Source organism: Xenopus tropicalis, chromosome 7 (genome assembly GCF_000004195.4).
Source record: "Xenopus tropicalis strain Nigerian chromosome 7, UCB_Xtro_10.0, whole genome shotgun sequence".
NCBI lineage: Eukaryota > Metazoa > Chordata > Amphibia > Anura > Pipidae > Xenopus > Xenopus tropicalis.
The window spans coordinates 98,193,967-98,217,448 of record NC_030683.2 but is presented as its reverse complement, the minus strand read 5'-3'; the positions used below and the strand labels follow the sequence as shown (position 1 = coordinate 98,217,448).

The window sequence follows — 23,482 nt, the reverse complement described above, 5'->3', positions numbered from 1 at the left end:
CTGATGCCCAGGCCCATGCACTGGCTACATAGTTAGATAAGGAGGAGGGAGGGGAGAAGTGAGATGTGCAGTGACATCTAGGAAGTGCTGAATGGAAAGCTAAAGTTACTGTCTGCCCCGCCTCTATGCCTAAGGCATAGAGGCAGGGCAAGCAATATATGATTGACAGCTGTGATTTTTAAATGCCTTTATAATGGGTTTGGATGTGTTAATATAAAAATGAATTTGGGTTTCATGTTTAATTTGAACAGGACTTTTATTATACAGATTTTCATGTCTGGGTGACAGGTCCACTTTAAGCTTTTTGAAAAGTAAACATATTTTGAAGCAACTTTGCAATATAAAACAATTAAAAACATGCAGACTTTTCACGAGTTTTATGTAATAATATGGTTTAGAGCAGTTACCTAAGCCCGGCCCCCTGTTCTCCTGCTTATCTGACTACTTGTAGTCATGTAATAGTAGTTGACTGTCCTCAGCCAGCCTTCAGACTTCATCCTCCAAATCCCACAAATCCCTGTACAGGTGATAGTAAAAGGAACATTGCAATACAATGCACTGTGGGTTATATAGTTCCTGCAAGCCATAAAAATTCAGTCTTTCCATTGCCTGGATTTGGGTCAGTTGTGCTAATTGCTAATCCTACCAGGGGATTTCTTTCCATAATGAATCCCTGGGTTTTGTAATGTAGTAACTTTAACATTTGTGGTTGTGGAAGCTGTGGTGGAAGTTGTTGTTTCCAACAAAGTTGTCCTGGCATGAACAGTAGAGGTTCTTGTGGTCTCATAAATTCCAGGGAATGTGCTTGACTCCACATCATCATCCCGTTGGTCCCCATAAAATAAATTCAGAGACTGTCGTTGGCTGACTTTCGCTGTCCAAAAAACGTTTCACGTTATCCCAGCTTCTGCTTTGGAGTTGTCGCTTACTCCTGTTCAAATTTGTCATTTTGACAGTGTGTTTAATTTGTTGTGAAGAATAATGTGAGTTTTCCATGGTAGAGTATTTTAATGGCTCATTTCTAGAATAAAAAATTTTCATGATATGTTTAATGTTTCTATTCTATTGGCAAAACTGGATGTTCATAATTTATAGGATTCCAAAAATGTTTCTGGTTTCTCAGTTTAAGCAATTCTGTTGGACTCCACAAAGCAACCTTGTGTACCCTACGTACTAGTGACGGTCGCTGTAAATGTTTGTAAGCTTTGCCTGGGGATTCTGATTCACAAACAATGGAATCCATGGCTAGTTGAAAAATGGCTATTAAAATCCAAGCATTGCTTCCTAATGGAGGGCCTGATCTGCAAAAAAAAAACAAAAAACGCATTAAGAGAAAAAATATTTTAATGTTTTTAGTTTTTTTTATAAATACAAATGTACCTTAATAGTAATTCAAATAAATTAATCAAAAGTTTCATTTTGAACTGTGATATGTTGCATCTCAGAGGACAGTATAGTTACACAGCAGATGATACAGAAGAAACACATGGTCATCACCACCAAACTTTTTCGAAAGTTAATGCTACATAACTTATAGCTGGGAGAAAGGCAAAAAGAATTCTGAACTCAACTGAATTTTTTTTTATTTCTAACTTTTTTATTTTATAACTGATTTACTTCATTTCAATTACATCTCCTTTGAGTACCGAGGACCACAATTGCAATACATATGCTAGATGGTGCCTTTTACAGTGTCTAGCAAGAGGGAAGAATTGCCCTCTCCTCCTGTTACTATTTTAATGTAGGAAAATTTCCTTTAGGCCCTTGCTGTTGCTGCAGACTAGCACCGATTGCTATAACTAAATCTATTTTCCACCAGCAACCTATGTTCTTCTCTATCAAGCATGAATCTTCACTGCCCCCAAGCCACCTAGATTTAGAATTTTCAAGATCCCCCAGTAAAGATGGCATTGCTAGATGGATTCATTTGTTATGCAGAGTTTTGTTTCATTGCCAAATGCCCTTTTGCGAGTCATTAAAATATAAATATCAATGGAATCCATTCTGAACCCTGTTGCACACTATTTGAAAGTACAGGTATAGGACCCGTTATCCAGAATGCTCGGGACCAAGGGTATTCTGGATAAGGGGTCTTTCCGTAATTTGGATCTCCATACCTTAAGTCTACTAAAAAATCAATAAAACATAAATTAAACCCAATAGGATTGTTTTGCATCCAATAAGGATTATTTATATCTTAGTTGGGATCAATTACAAGGTACTGTTTTATTACTACAAAGAAAAAGGAAATCACTTCAAAATTCTGAATTATTTGATTAAAATGGAGTCTATGGGATATGGGCATTCCGTAATTCGGAGCTTTCTGGATAACGGGTTTCCGGATAAGGGATCCCATACCAGTACTGCTCTCCCACTTAGATTTTAACCATGTTAGAAATATATTAAAGCACAACAACTGTCATAGATGTCAGGCTGAGGTGGCAGACGTACGCCATATGACTTGGCAATTTCCCCAAACTCAACAAGTTTGAGATCACAATACCTTTCTATGCACCTGGCTCTCCCCTCCCTGCTGTCCTCCCATTGCTATATACTAGTGTTTTTACAGTTACAGTATAATTGCTAATTCCAGAGCCTATTTGCAAGGTCTTTGCTGTACTATGCAAGAAAATGTATAATTTTGCTGTGGACGGGCCTTAAAAAACCCAGAACGAAGACGTGGCTGAAATTGGTACATTAGATGCTTAGCAAGGGGGCTGCCGCCATAAGTTCAACAAAATATGGCAACTTTGGATTGTTATAGTAAGATTGATTTTCTCAGATGCAATGTGATTTAATTGTGGCTAAAGATCATCCACTATAGGACTCCATGAATAAACACAAATGTTAAAAAAAAAAATGATATTAAAGTATCACCAAGACTAATTACTTCAAGTAATATTTGTTTAGAAGAAGCCAAAATGGGCCATTTTTGAGTCTATGGGAGTATTTTGCTAGCGAAACTGGCAAAAAAAAAAAATAGCAACAATTGGCCATATATAAAGGTCTTTAAATTAATAATAATAATAATAATGTGTTTTTTCTTTAGTACAATTGTTAATTGTTTTTTTAGTACAATTAGGCTGGGAACATAGTGTGCCATTTCCCATAGAGTGAATTCCAGTAACATCTTTTATCATTATAAACATATAGATTTTGATTAAACTTTTGCATATTACCAATAACCATCTGAAAAATAACAGCAAAAATGTGTTTCCTGACAAAACACGGCACCGAGACATGATTTACTCAAGCTATTCTCAGTGATCATATGATCCCAATGTGCTATATAATAGAATTGCACAAATGTACCATTAAATAAACCATTATAAAGACAAAGTAATGGTGCAATATATCTCACAAAGTGCAACATATTCCTATTAGTCTAAACATATTACATTATAGGAGTGGATGCAAGTGCTGTATAGAGTCTAATGGTACATTTAACAAAAAAAAGTTACAAGGTAACTTGCATTTCTAGTCAAGGCAAACATAGCAAAGTGGTACCTGTAAAACTGCAGCTGCCGTTTGGGGCTTCCATATCGAGCGCTTGGAAAGCACAAGGGAAAGAAAGAAGAGAGACTGCAAAATTCACATTGTGCTTACTAATGTATTTGCTCTCTTAGATCTCTTACACATGCTTGTACTGACTATGACAGAAGTACGACAGCACCACCCAGTGCTCATTCAACCTACTGTGGCACAGGTACAAATCCAATGAGAAATGTTACTGTTATAAAACATAAAACTCAACAATATCAACATTGAAAGCAAGTAAACATTTCCTCCGAGGTCTCCTTGAACAGAAAAATATTGTTAAATGATTTTGAAGATGTTACAGATAGTGACGAGTGAATCTGTCCCATCTCGCTTCAAATCAAATTTTGCAAAACAGCAAAAATTTGTTAAATGTATGTATGTATGTATAACTTTATTTATAAAGCGCCACAAGGGTACGCAGCGCTGTACAGTCTTACAATATACACAATTACACACAGGGAGGACAAGTGATATAATAAATAAATACAATAAATACATATATATATAAGTGCCATGTGGTATGAGACACAGTAGGAAGGAGGTCCCTGCCCCGTAGAGCTTACAATCTGAGTTAAATGCATTGAAGTCATATATTTTTGGGGAAAAACCTGACAAAAATTTTGCCATCACTAGTTACAGATACAAAGATACAGGGTTAAGTACATGCCAATACCGCTATATAACAAGTGCATATGAAAAGCACAGGTATATGGTGGTTTATACATGTGTTACAGACAGCCGGTGCTGCATATATTTATGATCAACAGCAGGTAAGTAGGTAAAGGCCTGATTTTGGTGCTGTATCTACCTTCTCTCGGTTTGCTGTTTGTTGTGTACAAAGACCTCAAAGAATAATATGCAAAGGTGCATACAGGTTAGATAATAAACATATAACATACATAACCGAAATAACTCATTGAGGAGTCTAAACTTATCTCCTTACCAATCGCATGCATAGTTATTGCTGAGCAGAGTAAATGCAGAATGATAACTGTGCGTTTACAATTTATTTACTTTCATTATTAGGGTCCTTCTGGTTCAAGTAATATATAGTAGAACCCCAATTTTACATTTCCCAAGGGACTGTGTCACAAAAATCCAGGAGACTGTTAGATCTGGTAAAGAAAAAAATGCAGCTTCTGTAAACATGACCACAACAAAACGGCATCAATTCTGGGAAAATGTAAAATCTGGGGATGTAAAATTGGGTTCTGCTGTATAACCATTATGTAATGATCTATTTAACGGGATGGGATGGGCATTAAAGTAAAAATAAGAATAGATGTACGTAGGCCTATCTATTATGGTAAGTGTATGGCCACCTTAAGATTTTTTAAAATGCCATGACTGAATCAATACTTCCCTAAGGACACAAAGTTACCATACCCATAGGTTGGATTTCTTATGACAAGTAGGCTTCATGCCCAACAGAATGCCCCTCCTAACAATGTATGAGCAAGGATCTCAGGGCTGTGGATGCAGTCTGCAGCCGATGGGTCTGTATAGGCCCCCACTAATATATAGAAGTTGGCCTGACAGCTGTGTGATTGGATGCTTGTGTCACTCATTTTATCTCACAGTTTGTCTGCTTATTTCCGTGTGTCAATATGCATCTGTGTGTCACAGCATCCATGGGTCACAGTGTATTTTACTCTCTGTAATACAGTATGTCCCATTGTGCCTGCCTGTATGCCATGGTGTTTGTCACTTTATACTTTTGTGTTGCTGTCACTGTTTGTCTCTGAACTGTCACTCTTTAGGTACATGTGGTTGCTACAATGTGTTGCACTCTGTATGTTGTCTATTTCACCGTGTGTTGCACATATCTGTGTTAGTGTGACTGTGGACATATATATCATTATCACCGTATGTACAAGAATGCTTGTGTCAGGTGTGCTATTTATAGATATTTAATAAAATGTATTACAATTAATTCATTACTTAAGTGACTTATGTGAGCAGTTTGCAAAGCCTGCAAATGTACTGTATCTGGCCTGCAGAGGGTGTGTGCCCAGTGATGCCAGGTTGAACCTAGATTCTATGTAGTAGTAGTAGGCCCCAGGTGTCATTTTAAAAAAAGGCCAGATATGCTCAGACAGTTTGAAAAATATTGTACTTTATTACAAGCCACCTAACTCTAATATTCCTCTCTAAAACTGACCATACACACCGATATTATCGCTCGAAACCTTGTTTCATGTCATACTCGGTGCGTGTATGGCGGATCGATGAGACGACTGAGGCTGCGGATATCGGTTGTCTCATCAATTGGGCGCCCGAGCAAAATCTGTGTTTAGGGCTGAATCAGCAGGTGGAGGTAGAATCCCTATTTATATACATACAATCCCTATTGTTTCTACCTCCATATCTGAACGATTCAAGTCCTGAATGTCAATGAGGGAAACAGTCTTTCCTGTGACCAATGGTTGCAACATGTTATACATACAAGCCTGGAAACACAAATGTTACTGCATGTATAGAAAACCTATTATTGATTTATTTGGAATAAATTCAATTACCAGTACAGGTATGGGATCCTTTATCCAGAAACCTGTTATTTAGAAAGCTCCAAATTACAAGAAGGCCATTCCCCTTAGACTTCATTTTAATAAAATAATTGTAATAAAATAATTCAAATTTTAAAAAGATTTCCCTTTTCTCCGCAATAAAACAGTACCTTGTAACTGATAACTAAGATATAAATAATCCTTATTGGAGGCAAAACAATCCTATTTAATGTTTCAGTGATTTTTTTTAGTAGACTTAGGGGCACATTTACTAATCCACGAACGTCCAAAAAGCGTCCGAATGCGCTTTTTTCGTAATGATCGGTATTTTGCGACTTTTTCGCGAATTGTCTATTGGCTATGAAAAAGTCGCGACAATTCATGAAAGTCATAATGGCTATGCAAAAGTCGCGACAATTCACTAAATTTGTATTGGCTATGAAAAAGTCGTGACAATTCACGAAATTTGTATTGGCTATGAAAAAGTCGCAACAATTTGCGCAAGTTGAAACGGTTACGAAAAAGTTGCGACAATTTACGAAAAAGTCGTAACGGCGACGAAAAAAATACTAAAAAGTTGCAAAATGTTCGTTTTCCAATCCAAATTTTTCTCGTTCAGATTCGTGGATTAGTAAATCAACCCCTTAAAGTATGGAGATCCAAATTAAGGAATGACACCTTCTCTGGAAAAACCCACGGTCCCAAGCATTCTAGATAACAGGTCCCATACAAGGTACAAGACAATTGTTCCCAATCAGTCAAAATATAGATACTAAAATCCAGCATTTAAACTCTGCAAAGGCATGTTTATATAATTATGCATTTTAGCTACAATTCTCCTTTAGCTGTGTATTACATCTGTTGGAAATTAGCAAACATAGGCTTATTTATCACAGATAATGTGACAGATCACAATAGGAAGAAAACATTAGCAAAAGGAACAATGTAAAGAAACAAAGTAGGCCAAAGGCAGATTTGAGATAAAAAGTTTTGACTTTGAGTTCAAGCACCCCTTTGAGGTACAAACATTGGTCAGGTCGTCTTCCCCTCATACCAAGGTTAAACATAAATAAAATAATTTCTAAGGACTATCGTTCAGTCCAATGAGAAACCAGAACAGTAAATATCCACAGAGAATTTGAGATGTATGAAAAAGCATTTGCAATAATGACCATCCTAACTAGCCATTTAGAAATGTCATATTGATGGGCCCACCTAGTGCTGGGTTACCCTGGCCCTACCAACCACTGGACTAAGAACACATCTTTCTGTATTTGTTTTCCGTTTTTATTAGTCTGAGATTCAAAAGCAACACACATCATTAATATTACAGACTGCATCAAGACTTCTCAGTTAAGAAGGAAAGCGTTTCAGGATCTCTGAATAAAAAAAAACAATACAGAAAAAAAGTCTCTGAGAACGATCTACTCTATAACAACGCACAATACATTTTCAGACTCTGCGTTACAACTGCGACTTCCCTCCTACAATGCTGCAGCCAGGGGGATGGTGTAGGAACAGACACATTCATCTCTAGCGATGGAGCTTCAACCTGCTGCTCTGCAGCTGCCGCACAACTACTCCCTTACAGCTCAGCCTTTGGCTACTGGCGGAGGCAGAGAGATGCAGTTCCACAGCAGCTGTCGTATCATGCCTGGTGCCTCCCCGGTACAGTCACTCTCCCTAATATCTTTACCGCCAGTCGCAGCCCCTCTTTCCCCCTCACTGCTGACTTCGTGGGAAAGCAACTGTGAGGCCACGCCCACCCCTGTGCGCTCATTTTTTCCCCCCGTCTTCCCAAAGCGCCAACTGATTGGCTGAGGCGCCTGCCAATCACGGCTGCTAGGGGGCGGGCTCTGCCTTCCAGAAAAGTGATTGTCAGACCGGTTTTATGTTCTGATTGACTGACAGTTGTCTCTGTAGGGTTCCCCAATCATTAGGCGTGGGGGCAATGTTTAGGCCTGCACACTGCGGCTCTACTATGAAACATTGGTGGGACTGCGGTACAGCGGGCTTGGCAATCTGCTTTCACTTGCTTAAATGAAATTCTGAAGATATCTGATCCAGTTTTTAGTCATGTTAGTCATAGCTGAGATTGACTGGGAGAACTAGGTAATGCCACATGCTATGAGTAAAAAAGGCAACTTGCACCAGAAATTGCACTTTGCGCCCTGCATTTGTGCTTGTAAAAATGAGAGCTTATATCTAAATGCCTTAAAACATGTATTTTATGTATTTCTGTCTTCTCATTGAGACCTTTAAGGATAAAAAAAAGATCCAAAAAAGTTTTGGGGCATGCTAGTTTTCACACTGCTTAAACACGCATCTTTCCTAAGCATTAAAGCAAGCTTTCTCAACCTTTTTAACCTTGACACTAGATAAAAATAAATAGAGGTTAAAATCTGGCCAGTATAATTGTTTCAACTGACCAACATGCACTGGTTTTAGTAAACATACTTCCAGAAGCGTAATCGTTTCATGCCCCTAGTGGCACAAAATGCATAAGGCTTGTTTTTGCCTTGTTTAAAGGGGTTGTTCACTTTCAATGTGCAAATCCTATAAAACCACTAACAATGCTCTCCATGTGTTAGGAAACCTGTTTTTCTTTTTTAAAAAAGCAAAAGGTGCATTGTTAAATCTGATTTTTATACCTTACATGTCAGTCCTTTACCTGTTTCTCTGATTCGTTTTCTGAGGGGATGGCAGTGTCCTATTTTGAACCTGACGCACTGAGAACTTCCTATATGCTTATATCTCCCAGGCTTTGCCCTTACTTGTTTCCTTTTGGACATTGATACTTCTGTTAACCATTTATATAGCAAATATTGTATTTTTATGTGAACTGAACTAAATGTTTTACAAAGATGAACAACCCCTTTAAGGATGTAATACTTAAATAAATGTTTTCAGCTGCATCTTCTCGACTGTGCCAGTCCAATTTGTACCAGCCTGTCAGTCTTCTAGTGGGAGCTATGCTGGCCTTTCCATAATACCCTAACGAACAAGTGACCTAAAACAAATTAGCAAGAAAGGGTTACAGAATAAATAAGTATCCTCTTGTATTTGTTAATGGTTGTTTTGTATGTTTAATGTACAATGATGTGGAATATGTTTCTGTTTTATGAATACATATTATTAATAATAAAGATAAATGCACACACTCTGCAGTTGGTTTAACCTCATCAGTTTATTATGGTGACTAAGGTGACTTTTTACCAGCCGCACTGCAGTTGCCTGACCACTAACCACATGGCTGTATAATAATCCTCTCCTGGGGTTGCTAGTTCAGCTATTAAGTTTTAGAAGTAGGACATTTTCCTTATGCTCTATGGCATTTACACAGATATTATACCTGACTTGGCATCTGTGTGCATATTTCATGCCTATTTTGGCCTTGCCGTCCCAGTTGCAGATGTTATGACTCAGGAACTTTTTGTGTTCTCCATAACATTTTCCCCTTGTGGCTACTTTCTTGCTGATGTCACAACTTTGTGTCAGTTTGAATAATGCAGGTGACACTTTTAAGAGCCTGCAAAGGGAAAGCAATTAGCTGGGGAAAAAACCTTTGTTCAGCTGCTTTGATCCATGTAATTAACCTGCTTAGTGACAGAGGTTCTGTACCTTGCAATTTAGTCTCTTTTTTCATTTTCAGTCATAGCCAATGAAAGACTTTACAATAAACAGAACATTCTTAGTTGGAAAATGAACAGAAAATGCCTTTTAGTTCAAAGTTATTTTATTTTCATTTTTGTAATGAAATAGCACTTTGTCAGAATTATTTAAACCAGAGATCCCCAACCAGTGGCTCAGGAGTAACATGTTGCTCCCCAACCCCTTGGATCTTGCTTCAAATGGTCTTAAAGTAGGTGCAGCTTACTTAGTTATTAACTTTCCTTCTGCTTTAAGTTGGTCATAGACACGCCAAAAAAATTGCATGAAAAAAAGTTTTGTACAGTTTTTGGTATGTGTATGGTGGCCTGATGAGCTAATCAGTATCAGTTGGTTTGTCAATTGGGCAGGTTTGAAAATTGAATCGCACCCTATTTGTCATCATGTGGCGCGTTACTTCACTTCTGCTGTTCGGCTGTTGGCAAGAACGAGAGGAACAATAAAAGGCAGCCATACCCCATATTTTATTTACAGCCCTTACATCATCTAGATCAGTGCTGTCCAACTGGCGGCCCGCGGGCCGCATGCGGCCCGCGACCCCCCTCTGTGTGGCCCCCCACCTGTCTGGCTGCTTTGATGGCTTACTCTTCTGTAAGCTTTAAATGGTATCAGTACTGTGATTAACTGCCCCCCTGCATGGTTCTCACCTCAGATTCAGGCTGTAATCAGGCTGTATTGTTTAAACATGTAATCCCCTGTGTTGTTCACACCTTTTAATCTCTGCATTGTTCACCCCCTGCAGTGTTCACACCTCAGGCTCAGGCTGTAATCACCCACATTGTTCCCCTGTTCACACTTCAGGAGCAGTAGAAACCCACAAATAATCCCTGCACACTACAAAAAGAACATATACTGAGGTGGTACTGCAATTAAAAAGTTTTTTTAATATATAGTTATTGTGCAGACTGTAGGAGCAGTGCCAGCATTGTGTCACTGTAGGCTGCCTGTGTGTGCCATACACACAGGCATCATAGGGCAAGCAGAGTATGGCACACACAGGCAGGGTAGGGAAATCAGAGTATGGCACACACAGGCCAAGTATGGCACAAACCAGCCAAGAATGGCAAACACAGTGAAAGTATGGCACACACAGGCAGGGTAGGGAAGGCAAAGTATGGCACACACAGGTAGGGTAGGGAAGGCAGAGTATGGCACACACAGGCAGGGTAGGGAAGGCAGAGTATGGCACACACAGGCAGGGTAGGGAAGGCAGAGTATGGCACACACAGGCAGGGTAGGGAAGGCAGAGTATGGCACACACAGGCAGGGTAGGGAAGGCAGAGTATGGCACACACAGGAAGGGTAGGGCAGGCAGAGTATGGCAGGTTTTTGCTGTACTACAACCATTAATATGGGTATGGTCATGTGATAACATGGGTGTGGTTTCAAGTGGGTGCGGTTTCAAAAAGGGGAGTGGTCAAAACTGGCTTCCATTATCGGCCCTCCACCACGTAGGTCAGAAAAATTCCGGCCCTCGGTACAACAGAAGTTGGACAGCACTGATCTAGATACTCATTTATTAAGGGGGACATATACCATGAGTTTTCATAGTGTATTAATCAATGCTGTGTAATGTAAAATAGAAGGAATCTGTGTTTGTTTAGTACCTTTCGGGGCAAATTTTCATAAAGCAGGCCAAAAACTGCTCTTGTTCTACCACTTCCCTGGAGTTCTGGTACTAGACTCCTTACAGTTTCTCTAAGGGGCCGCCGGCTCCAGCTTCATTAGATAGGGTTCATCCAGTTACCATGACTGGGGCTGTAAGGGGAGGGAGGCGTTTGGGACTGTGAGCCAGTGACGTCAGTTTGGGACTGTGAGCCAAGGCAAGTCTGTAGAGAAGGACTGAGCACTCTTACCTGTCCACCCCTATGCTGTGTCCTGCTTCCCTCTGAGAGCCGCTCGTAACTTCTGACAACTGCTCACTGCAGATTACAAGGAATGTTTGGGTCCCTGCTCCTACCCGAAATAATAAAAACTGCATCTTTTAAAAGGCTTAACAAAAACAGTTTTCATTCTTTCGGGTAGAGGAGCAGGGAGCTGAACATTACTTGTAAAGAGCACAGATCACCTCTCAGAAGCTACGAAGGAACGGCTCTCAGGGGAAAAGCATGGCATGGTTCATAGGGGAAGAAGGCATAATGTATTACCACATTCGAAAAGCTACAGTCTTAATGGTTTGACGTTTTTCTACCACAGATGGTGGGACAAGATATGATTTGTGCAAATGTAATATGGGGGCCCTCAAGCAGTAATTTAAACTAACTTCTTTTCCATTAGATACCATTCAACTCAAATTTTTTGTTAATATAAAAAAGGGATATGTCTTTCTGGCTATCAGTGAAGTAAAAGTAGTACTGGGGGTGAGACTTTGGCTGCTACTGCAAAGTTCTAATTGTCACTCACACTTACGAACACTTCCTGAGGGCAGGGCCGGACTGGGCCCTGGACACTGGGAAAAATCCCGGAGGGCCCCGGCCCTAGTGGGCCCGGGCGGCCCAGTCCAACCTTTGCCGGCGCTCCCCCTACTGACTGTTCCTCCCCTGACTCGTTCAATTTATACGCACTCAGGGAGGACGTCGGGTGGGGGCCCTGCGGGGTGGTTAGGGGGGCCCCTGGGGGGGGTAGGGGACACAGCTGGCTGGGGTACCTGCAGGGCCCCCCTGCACCCCCCAGTCCGACCCTGCCTGAGGGAGAATGAAAGGACACACCCAGCCCTCATTTCAGACACGGAGGAGAGAGGTTCTCTCTGCAGCTCTAGTAGAGTTATAGTTTTAGCAGGTAAAACATTTTTAGAATCTTTTTTTCACAGATGCACTATACATTTTAGAGTAAGGGAAATAACTCATCAAAAAATGAGTATGACACAATACGTTTCCTTTAAAAAAAGGCACAACAGCAACAAATGCCTTTCTCATATAGTGATAGGAAAGTGCAAACTTAGGAGCCATTTAAGTACAAGTTCAAATGCAATTGCCATGTTTTTACCCAGAATGCAGTGTTGCCACCTTAATTGCAGTCATGAGAGGGTGATGTGTGTGTGACATAATTACGCTGAACTTTATTGTCAGGATGTAGTTATTTCCGGCAATCAGCATCAAAATGATGTCAGTGCACTAGGTTTAGACTGGAAATTTAAAATAGGCCCTGGCATTTCATCTACACAGAGGCCCAAACAGCCCCCACCAGCCCAATAAATAGTGAGTGTCTGGCACTTTACAGCAGCCCCACTACAGATTTCCAGTCCAGGCCTGCAGTGCACAGTGCTTTATGCACAAGTACTCTCTGTCTTTTGGCACAAGCCTCTGTGGGAACACAGCAGCCTGCAGGGTTTTTCTGAATAAAGAGACATATGCGTAGTTTGGAGCACAGTGCCTAAAAGTTAAGTTAAGAATCAACATGTAAGCTTCTTTTTTTACATTTTCCCCACACTAGGGTCCTTGGTTTGATTCATGCTAGGATCTTATTTGCAACCAGTTAGGGGCAGATTTACTAAAACTCTAACATTTTGTATTTTATTGTATTTTAAAGTTCGAATAAATGTTCCACAAATGTCTTAGATTTAATAAAAAGTCTGAACTGAAAAAGTCGGGAAAGTGTGGGAAAAGTTGCAGAAAAGTCGCAAAAATTCTGGATTTTTTGACTTGTCAGATTCTTTGTATACCCTATTTGGGCTGACTGTGCCCAAATACTGCATCTAACCATGCTATGTAATTAATAAATCACTCTATTGTCGTATTATTGCATGAAAAGAAGGCCCATGGGAGCACATAAAGTACATTTTGGGATTGTGGTCAGGGAGTCAGTGGTGCCAATTAAGTCTTGAAATTGTAATCTGGAACCTAGTCAAGATCACGTTTCTAGCAGCTTTTTGTAGTTCATGGATTATTAATGTAATTTATGCTGATTCTAATGTTATTCAAACCATGGTAGCACAGATTTAACCAAATCTTACTGTGTGCCAATGTACTTGTTAGAGAGTCTGTATAACTGTCGCTGCAGACAATGGCCTTTGTATGAGATTACTGACATTATCATGAGGCTAGTTACCCAGTGTAGCCCTATCTGCTCTGGTCAGACTGGCTGAATTCACACAGTAGTCACAGATTTGAGTGTGGCCAGTGCCACCGCTGGAATGTCCCCATAAACACAGTTAACTGGCTATAACACCATTATTTGCATGTGAGTGTTTCACCATCAAAGGAACAGTTCAGAGTAAAAATAAAACTGGGCAAAATTAAAAATATTTGTAATATAGTTAGTTAGACAAAAATGTAATCTACAGTATAAAGGTGGAGTGAGCAGAATACTACTTCCTGCTTTCAGCTCACTAACCTTTTAGTTAGTCAGTGACTTTAAGGGGGGGGCACATGGGACATAACTTTTCAGTTAGTTTGTGAGCATGCAGGTAAGATTCAAAAGCAAACTATCTGAACAGTTATGTCCCATATGCTCCCCCCTCAAGTCACTGATTGGTTACTGATTGCTAATAGCTTAGAGAGCTGTAAAAAAGGAAGTAGTGTTCTGGCTATTATGCTAGACTTCTGCCCACTCCAGGCTTTATAGATTACATTTTTTGGCTAACTAACTGTATTACAAATATTTTTTATTTTGCAGTCTATTTTATATTGAAAACACTTTTAATTTTGCACAGTCTATCCATTTTACCCAGTTTTATTTTTACACTGAACTATTCCTTTAAAGCATGTCCCTTGGAAAAGATAATACACGTCCAAGCTTTTTTCATGGCTGTAGATATGGGTTATGGGTTGCAATTTTTGGTATGTGTCCTATTCCACTGAGTCTTCTTTGGATGTCAGCAGCGATGTCTTTATATAAAGATTGCATGTAACAGACTTATAAAGCTTCATTTACTAACAAAGAAGCAAAACTACTAAGCACTGTTTAATAAGGATTCAGCAATTTACTTTTATTTGTATAGTTACTTTTTATTTGTTGCTGTAAGTTATGTCAGTATAAGGGCATCTCTGCAATGTGTCAACTGGGAAAGGCTTTTCATGGGGTTAGACACAGAAGGAAAATGGAACATCTTTAAAACATTGCTTTGTAGGTATACACAACAGTATATCCCCCTAGTAAGCAAGGAGAGGCATCGCAAAGCAAAACCTTTATGGCTGAATAAAAGTGTTATTGTCGAGGTTGGTAAGAAAAAACGTGCTTTTAGGGCATTCAAGTTAGCTGGGACAGCGGAAACTTTCATCAGGTACAAGGAAGCAAATAAAGCATGCAAAAAAGCTATCAAGCAAGCTAAACTAGAGATGGAAAGGGATATTGCAGCTAGGAGTAAAAAGAATCCAAAATTATTTTTTAATTATGTGAATAGTAAAAAAATGAAGCAAGAAGGGGTGGGAACTTTATTATCACGGGGGGGTACGTTGGTTGATGAAAACGGGGAAAAAGCTGAAATTTTGAACTCTTATTTTTCATCTGTCTATACATCTGAGGAGCCAGATAATGAAGGCTTCCCTTGTAATATGCCCAGTTCTAGTAATTTAGCTACTGGCGCATGGGTCACTCGGGAGGAAATTCAAAAGAGACTTGAACATGTAAAGGTAAACAAAGGTCCAGGGCCGGATGGGATTCATCCCAGGGTATTAAATGAGCTGAGCGCTGTGATTGCCAAACCTCTTCACTTAATTTTTCAGGATTCATTGAGGTCTGGCATGGTGCCAAGAGACTGGCGGATTGCTAATGTGGTGCCGTTATTTAAAAAGGGATCCCGTTCTCAGCCTGAAAACTATAGGCCTGTTAGTCTGACATCAGTAGTAGGAAAACTTTTGGAAGGGGTAATAAGGGATAGGGTACTTGAATACATTGCAGTTCACAATACTATTAGTTTGTGCCAGCATGGTTTTATGCGTAACAGATCTTGCCAGACTAATTTAGTTGCCTTTTATGAGGAGGTGAGTAGGAACCTTGATGCTGGAATGGCAGTTGATGTCATCTACTTGGACTTTGCTAAAGCGTTTGATACAGTACCTCACAGAAGGTTAATGATCAAATTAAGGAATATTGGCCTAGAACATAATATTTGTAATTGGATAGAGAACTGGCTGAAGGATAGAGTACAAAGAGTGGTTGTAAATGGAACATTTTCTAATTGGACCAGTGTGGTTAGTGGAGTACCGCAGGGGTCAGACCTTGGGCCTTTGCTGTTTAACTTGTTTATTAATGACCTGGAGGTGGGCATAGACAGTATTGTTTCTATTTTTGCTGATGACACTAAATTGTGCAAAACTATAAGTTCCATGCAGGATGCTGCCGCTTTGCAGAGCGATTTGACAAAATTAGATAACTGGGCAGCAAACTGGAAAATGAGGTTCAATGTTGATAAGTGCAAAGTTATGCACTTTGGTAGAAATAATATAAACGCAAACTATCTACTGAATGGTAGTGTGTTGGGGGTATCCTTAATGGAGAAGGATCTAGGGGTTTTTGTTGATAACAAGTTGTCTAATTCCAGGCAGTGTCATTCTGTGGCTACTAAAGCAAATAAAGTGCTGTCTTGTATAAAAAAGGGCATTGACTCAAGGGATGAGAACATAATTTTGCCCCTTTATAGGTCCCTGGTAAGGCCTCACCTTGAGTATGCAGTGCCGTTTTGGGCTCCAGTCCTTAAGAAGGATATTAATGAGCTGGAGAAAGTGCAGAGACGTGCAACTAAACTGGTTAAGGGGATGGAAGATTTAAGCTATGAGGTTAGACTGTCGAGGTTGGGGTTGTTTTCTCTGGAAAAGAGGCGCTTGCGAGGGGACATGATTACTCTGTACAAGTACATTAGAGGGGATTATAGGCAGTTGGGGGATGTTCTTTTTTCCCATAAAAACAATCAACGCACCAGAGGTCACCCCTTTAGATTAGAGGAAAGGAGTTTCCATTTGAAGCAGCGTAGGTGGTTTTTCACGGTGAGGGCAGTGAGGTTATGGAATGCCCTTCCTAGTGATGTGGTAATGGCAGATTCTGTTAATGCCTTTAAGAGGGGCCTGGATGAGTTCTTGATCAATCAGAATATCCAAGGCTATTGTGATACTAATATCTACAGTTAGTACTAGTGGTTGTATTTATAGTTTATGTATGTGAGTGTATAGATTGGTAGGTGTGGGTTAGGTGTGCTGGGTTTACTTGGATGGGTTGAACTTGATGGACACAGGTCTTTTTTCAACCCTATGTAACTATGTAACTATATAACTATGTAACTATATGTAACTTAAGTTTTACAGTTGTGTTAGTCCGAAAAAGCACCTTTAGCATAACCTCAAATTTCCAGATTGTTATATATTTAAATCAAATACAATCATTCTGTAGAATACAGATGTGTAATGGCAGAAAATATGTCGTTCACTATTGGGTAGACAATAGTGGACATTTCCAGCCCTGATGGTGTCACTTTAGTACTGTCCGAGATTTTTTGAATTCTGAAGTTTGTATTATGGCCACTAGGAGGTAGCAAAGGGCTGTAAATGGTTGTGTTTTTTTCCGCTTCTGATGAATTCCTGACATATTTTCTGTGCTGCATTTACCTGTCATTCCCTTGACAGTGCTAATTCATAGGAGCTGCCTGTTGCATAAGTGGGAGCTGTTTTTATAACTTTTAAAGATCAGCTTGTGCTGGCAGCAGGCTTGATAGGAAGATTCACATGTTTAATAGTTCCCAACAGCTTAGAAGGTAGAAGGTATTTGTCAATAAATATATCAGTTTTACAGACTACAAGAGAGTGGATAATAAGGTTTATTTCTGTATATAAATCACATTGGTGCATTTGTCTCTCTGAGCCAGCAGCCCTGCTCATGGAATCAAAGTGTCCTTGTCTCTGGCCCAGAACCACATGTGCTTGTACTTTAGCTCCGGGGATGTATAGACGTTTCTAACTGCTTTTACCTAAAGTGACCCTTTTTCTTTTAAAAAATGTAAATTAAATAGAAATTGTCTCCCTTACCTGCATCCTTAAATGTTTATATGGATATTACTTGGCCTGTGGCACACGTGCATATGTAGTGGCTTATGTGCCAGAAGTGTAACTTTAACCATTATAACTAATTTGAGAAAGTTCTTAACAAGCCCTGTCAGCGCAGCAGTGTGAGTCAGATATTGCATGGTTATCGGTTACTTGTATATGTGCCTTTTTAAAGCTAAAACTTTTTAAAGCTAAAACTAAGGTTAAAGGGGTGGTTTACCTCAAAGTTAACTTTTATTATGTTATAGAATGGTCAGTTCTTAGCAACTTTTCAACTGATCTTCATTTTTTATTTTTTTTTTTGTCATTTTTTTTAATTATTTGTTTTCTTCTTCTGACTCTTTCTAGCTTTCAAAAGGGATCAGGCAAAAAAAAATTGCTCTATCATTTTTAGTCTACGATTTCATTGTTATTGTTACTTTTTATTACTTGCTAGGGTAGTTTGGACCCTAGCAACCAGATAGCTGCTAAAATTCCAAACTGGACAGTTCCTGAATGTAAAGCTAAATTATTCAAAAACCACAAATAATAAAAAATGAAGACCAATTGAAAATTGTTTCAGAATAACACAACCTACAACATAATAAAAGTTAATTTAAAGATGAATAACCACTTTAATCTTTGTGACAGTGTATTAGGACACCAGCTGCTGCATTGTTTCCTACAGCCATTAACCCTATGCCTGGTAGTAGCCCCACATTTGCAAAGCGGATTTCTGGGTTCCACCTCTTTTGGGGAAAAATAGGGGTGCACACTGACCTGCCCTGGATATAGGAGAGCAGGAAGAACTTCACACAATGTGGTTCCAGAAAGCCTTTGGCAAAATGTATTTCCCAGAGCTAAATGCTGTCTGAAGGGAATTAATATCTTTCTTTTCTCTTTGCCTCAAGGAATAATAATCATGGCTGATATTATGAAAGATGATGCTGGTTCCATAAGATTATAAAGGAGAAGTTGATGTACAGTAAATTTCTCAAGTTGTCGTACACATATTCATTTTTCATTCAAAAATGGGAGATTAAATTATTGTTAGAATATGAAATGTGAGACCAATAATGTCAGACTTGTGTATATTAATTACAGGCAGGAATTTAAATTCATAATCTATAAGGCTAGCAATAGCAATACAGTACTATGAATGCTGTTAATGCCGTGTAGTTGTAGTTCAGACCAGCAGAGGGCAGATGCGTTCCACTGCCGAATGCACTGTCTGTACTCCCCAAATGAAAGGAACTTTACATTCCAAGCAGAGGGAAGCCACTTCTGTTTCCACAAACTATTTAAAGAAACTGCATGGCTTGTTGACAACAGGGATAATTTAATTTTATATTCAAATTTAATCACTCTCATTAATGCAGCTGTGGATAAGCTTCAATTAGATAGATCATATTAATTTTATGATCTTCTCATGAAGACTTTATCCATAAAAGCTTATTTTTCTCCTGGGTTTTGTACTGTGCAAGCTTTATAAGCATTATTAGATCTTATAACCGGGGCATTAGTGCAAATAATGACAGGTAGGTACACACCAAGGTGATGGAAAGCAGTGGGAATTAGTGGTCCTGGCTTCACTGCCATATTCATCTTTTACAAAAAAAACCCCCATCACGGCTTTATTAGTAGTTGCGTGAGGAGTGTTTCTGGCATTTTCATTTGGATTATTGTGTTTGTTGGAGTATGTAAATCTTCCCCTTCGCTAATTTCCTAATAAGACAAAATGTGCTTTGTAGTCTTTTCTAGTCAGGGAATTCCAAGCAGAAGTTGGCAGGTGATATTAAGGGGAATCCTTTGCCTGATCTCCTCATGCTTCAAGCTTCCCACGGGGAGATGGTATATATCAGCCTTTAGGCCTGTGTCTGTTCTGTTATGGCCTGTGGGTTCCTTACTCCCCACTGACTGAATTTATAAAGATAACAATAATGGTAGCAAAGAATCAAGGTGCCCTGGGTGCACAGTAATAGATCAAGATGCACCCAATGCAGGAACTTAGATTTACCTGAAGTTGTTCTGTGCCAGTATCGATTATAGTTGTACTTTCAGTTCTTACCAGTTTTCTGCAACAAATCAAGCGCTGATAGAGACTTTGCAAATCAGATTTGGGCCTAAATACTATTATGTACAGGATCTATTATCCGGAATGCTCGGGACCTGGGGTTTTCCAGATAAGAGATCTTTCTGTAATTTGAATTACCATATCTTAAATCTGCTCCTTTAAATGTAAAATAAACCCAATAGGATTGTTTTGCCACCAATATGGATTCATGCAGCTTAGATACCATCAAGTACAAGTACTGTTTTATTATTATAATTAGAACTATAGATTGAAATGGAGTCTGTAGGACATGGTCTTCCTGTAATTCAGAGTTTTCTGGATAATAGGTTTTGAGATAAGGGATCCTGTTTGAGACCTGTTATCCAGAATGCTTGGGACCTCGGGTTTTCTGGAAAAATCTACAAAAAAATAATCTAAAAATGAAATAAACCCAATAGAATTGCTTTGCCTCCAATAAGGATTAATTATATCTTAGTTAGGACCAAGTACAAGGAAATGTATTTTATTATTACATAGAAAAAGGAAATAATAAAATATTAATTATATGATTAAAATGGAGTGAACATTCTGGATAACAGGTTTTTTTAGAGAACAGATCCCAGACCTGTACTTGCTTTGGTTGTTGATGTTAAATGCTTTTTTAGTGCCTGTAAGCACTCATACTGTAATGTTTATTCATTAATTGTATTTGTATTTCTTTTATGTTGTTTTTGTACTCTTTTCTCATTATCTATTGAAATCTACTTTACAAACAGGAATTATACAGAGGGAAAATAAAACCACTTTATATATTATGTCTTTTTTATTTCTCTAAAACTAAAAGGAAAGGGGATGACTATATGTCCTACAACAAGGAGTCACTGGCCCATATTGCATCTTCATGTTCAGTACGTCTTCCAAGTATTTGCTCTGTTAATTTTTGCTTTCGCCTTAAGAAATAACTGCATTATAGGATTCAGATATCTGTATGTATTGTTCTTAGTAACTTAATTATACCAGTAGTTAGAGCAGTGATCCCCAACCAGTGGTTCATGAGCAACATGTTGCTCACAAACCCCTTGGATGTTGCTCCCAGGGGCCTCAAAGTAGGTGCTCATTCTTGAATTTCTGGCCTGGAGGCAAGTGTTGATTGCATAAAACCCACTGTAAAGCCAAACAGAACCACATAGGGGCTACCAAATAGCCAATTATAGCTCTTATTTGCACCCTCAGGAACCTTTTTCATGCTTGTATTGCTCTCCAACACTTTTTCCATTTGAATGTGGCTCACAGGTATAAAAGGTTGGGGATCCCTGAGTTAGAGTAACCTTTCCTTGTTCCTTATACCTTAAAGGACTTGTAAATCCAAATTTCCACCCTGCTAATATGATGAAATTGACACAAAAGTGCCACCAGTCGAGAGGAATCTTCAGAAGAACAAACTCATTCTGCTTATAAAAAAACAGAGAAAAGGTGATCTAATGTCTGATCTCTCTTATGTTTTATAACATCAGCAGTTTTTCCTCTTTTGTAATTTTCTCCTGACTGAATCGGGCGGCCATTGGGCTCCCCAAACTGAACTCTTCCACTGCCTTTAGGAACTGAAATCAAGTAAATTGCAGAATATTTGCTGTTTTAGCCTTAATTTCTGACACCTTCAAAAAAAATCTGTTTAATATAACCAATGAGATGCTTATAGTTATGACACAAAAGGGTTAAAGAAGTTTTCTCTATGAAGGACATCCAACTCCTAGCCATTTTTAACTGTAGCTCCCCAGACCCCCCCACAGTCTTGTCTAAACATATTTGGATTGGTAGTAAATGAATGCAAATTAGTTCTGTAATTTGAAAAATGCTAAGGACACCTTGAATTTAGTGTACATTGACTTCTTTGAACAATATGTGACATTTTCCTATTCATCCCTGATGGTACATCATTACGGGATCTTCATATTCTGTAATTTGCTTCTATGAAGGAGGGAGGTGGGGGGGGGGCACCTGTGAGGCATCGCACAGCTATTTCATATCCCTCTGCTCTTAGCAAATGCCGGAAGCACATTTTCCTGTTTTATCAAACGAATGAAATTTTATTGGAAAAGGGAAATTACTATAAAATACTTTTCTACTTTCTAAAAAGCTATTCTGTTTTCTTGGCAAATAATGTCATTATCACTCATAAAATTGCTCAACTATTGTGGTTTGACAGTGTAGAACCAAGTAGGTATTTCACTCAATCCAAACCTTTATTTGACACACGTTGTATATCTATCACCAAAGACATACTTAAATGGCATAATACCGCCTTGTTTAACAGAGTGCAATGAATAGGGCTTGTTATGAACATTTTTTGTACCCATTGTTTTAATTAACAAAATTGTTTTTTGTTATTCCTTTAGCTAAGCAGGGCTAACAGAAACATTGAAGTTGCTCCTTGTTTCAAGATTCCTGGTTCATGGGTGGTAGATAAGTAGATTAAAAATGTTAAAATAATAGGCAGACTTTTTCAGCATAAGTTCTGTTTATTATTCTCATGTTGAAAAAAGCCTAGAATGTGTTTAACCCCTCTGCTTGCCTTGGGGTTGGGAAATGGTTTACATCCTTTTTGGTAATTAGATTTCTTCTTTAAGCATTGTGTTGGTTAGAATATGGAAGACAATGTGCTATAAATCACACAAATAACTTTTAGATAAAACTCTGACTGACAGTGTTTCTGACTGTAAATTTCTTTGTATACTTTATGGACTGCAAGGACAAAGCACATGAATGAGTGTCTGGTTGGTAGCTGGGCAGGTGGGTAGCAATGGGGAACCAGGGGTACTACAGCCAGGGGCCCCGTGGTAGAGGGGGCCCCAAGAGATGTAAAAACATGGAGTAGAGCTGGTTAGGAGTGGTTGGGGTTTAGGTGGATTGTGGCCAGGGTTTTAGCATAATGGAGTGTGATTTGGATCAGTGGTATGGCTGTCTGTGTGCAGACAATTTTATTTCATTGGGGAATTCTGCCGGTTTGCTGGGCCCTCTGCCCAGGGTTCCCCATTGGGGCCCTTGGTGCCAACTGGTTAATAATAAGCGGATAGGATCTGCTAACTCTAACTTAGCAGTTTCTTGATGGGGCCCCGGGTACTAGATTTACTTTTTGTTTGACACTCATCTCAGCAGGGCTGTGGGGTATTTATATTCACACTTCATTCTTCCCTCACACTTGAGTAAAGGTGCCATTCATGTCTAGAGTTTGACCATGTTACTTGACTGTCATGACACATATGGCAAGAAAATGGACTTAGAGCAGTTTCAAGAAAACAAATTCCTTAGCCCTGTCCAAAAGCAGTTGGTCTGGGCCTTTGTTACATGTGAAAGTGACCTGTGATAACTCCTTACTTGCATTCAGATCCTTTTTCTTTACCTGTCGGATCATCTCACAAAACAGTGCTATTTGGTCATCCACCTGGGTGGGACCAGTCCCTAAGGGTGACTATAGCAATCAGTTTGCAGGAGACAACATACTTTGGGTCATGTCAGAGCTCACTAAATGGCTATATAGGCAACCAGGTCACTTATAGGAAGAGGACTAAATACTTTAATGGAAACTCATGTAAAACAAGGACAAGTACAGAGCATACAGGGCTCAACTTAAATACTGCCTGATGGTTTTAGAAAGAATCTGCAATGGTTCTAGTTATGTAAAAAAAAAAATATATTTATATATGTATGTATGTATGTATGCAATATACTACTTTCTAAAAAATGTTTGCTCTGACAGATAA

The 23,482-nt window shown here is 39.0% G+C and overlaps 1 pseudogene; it reads right to left on the bottom strand.

Annotated features, from left to right (window-relative positions):
• Nucleotides 1-370: 370 nt before the first annotated feature.
• LOC101730749 lies at nt 371-23,133 on the bottom strand (annotated as a pseudogene).
• Between the last annotated feature and the right edge of the window lie 349 nt (nt 23,134-23,482).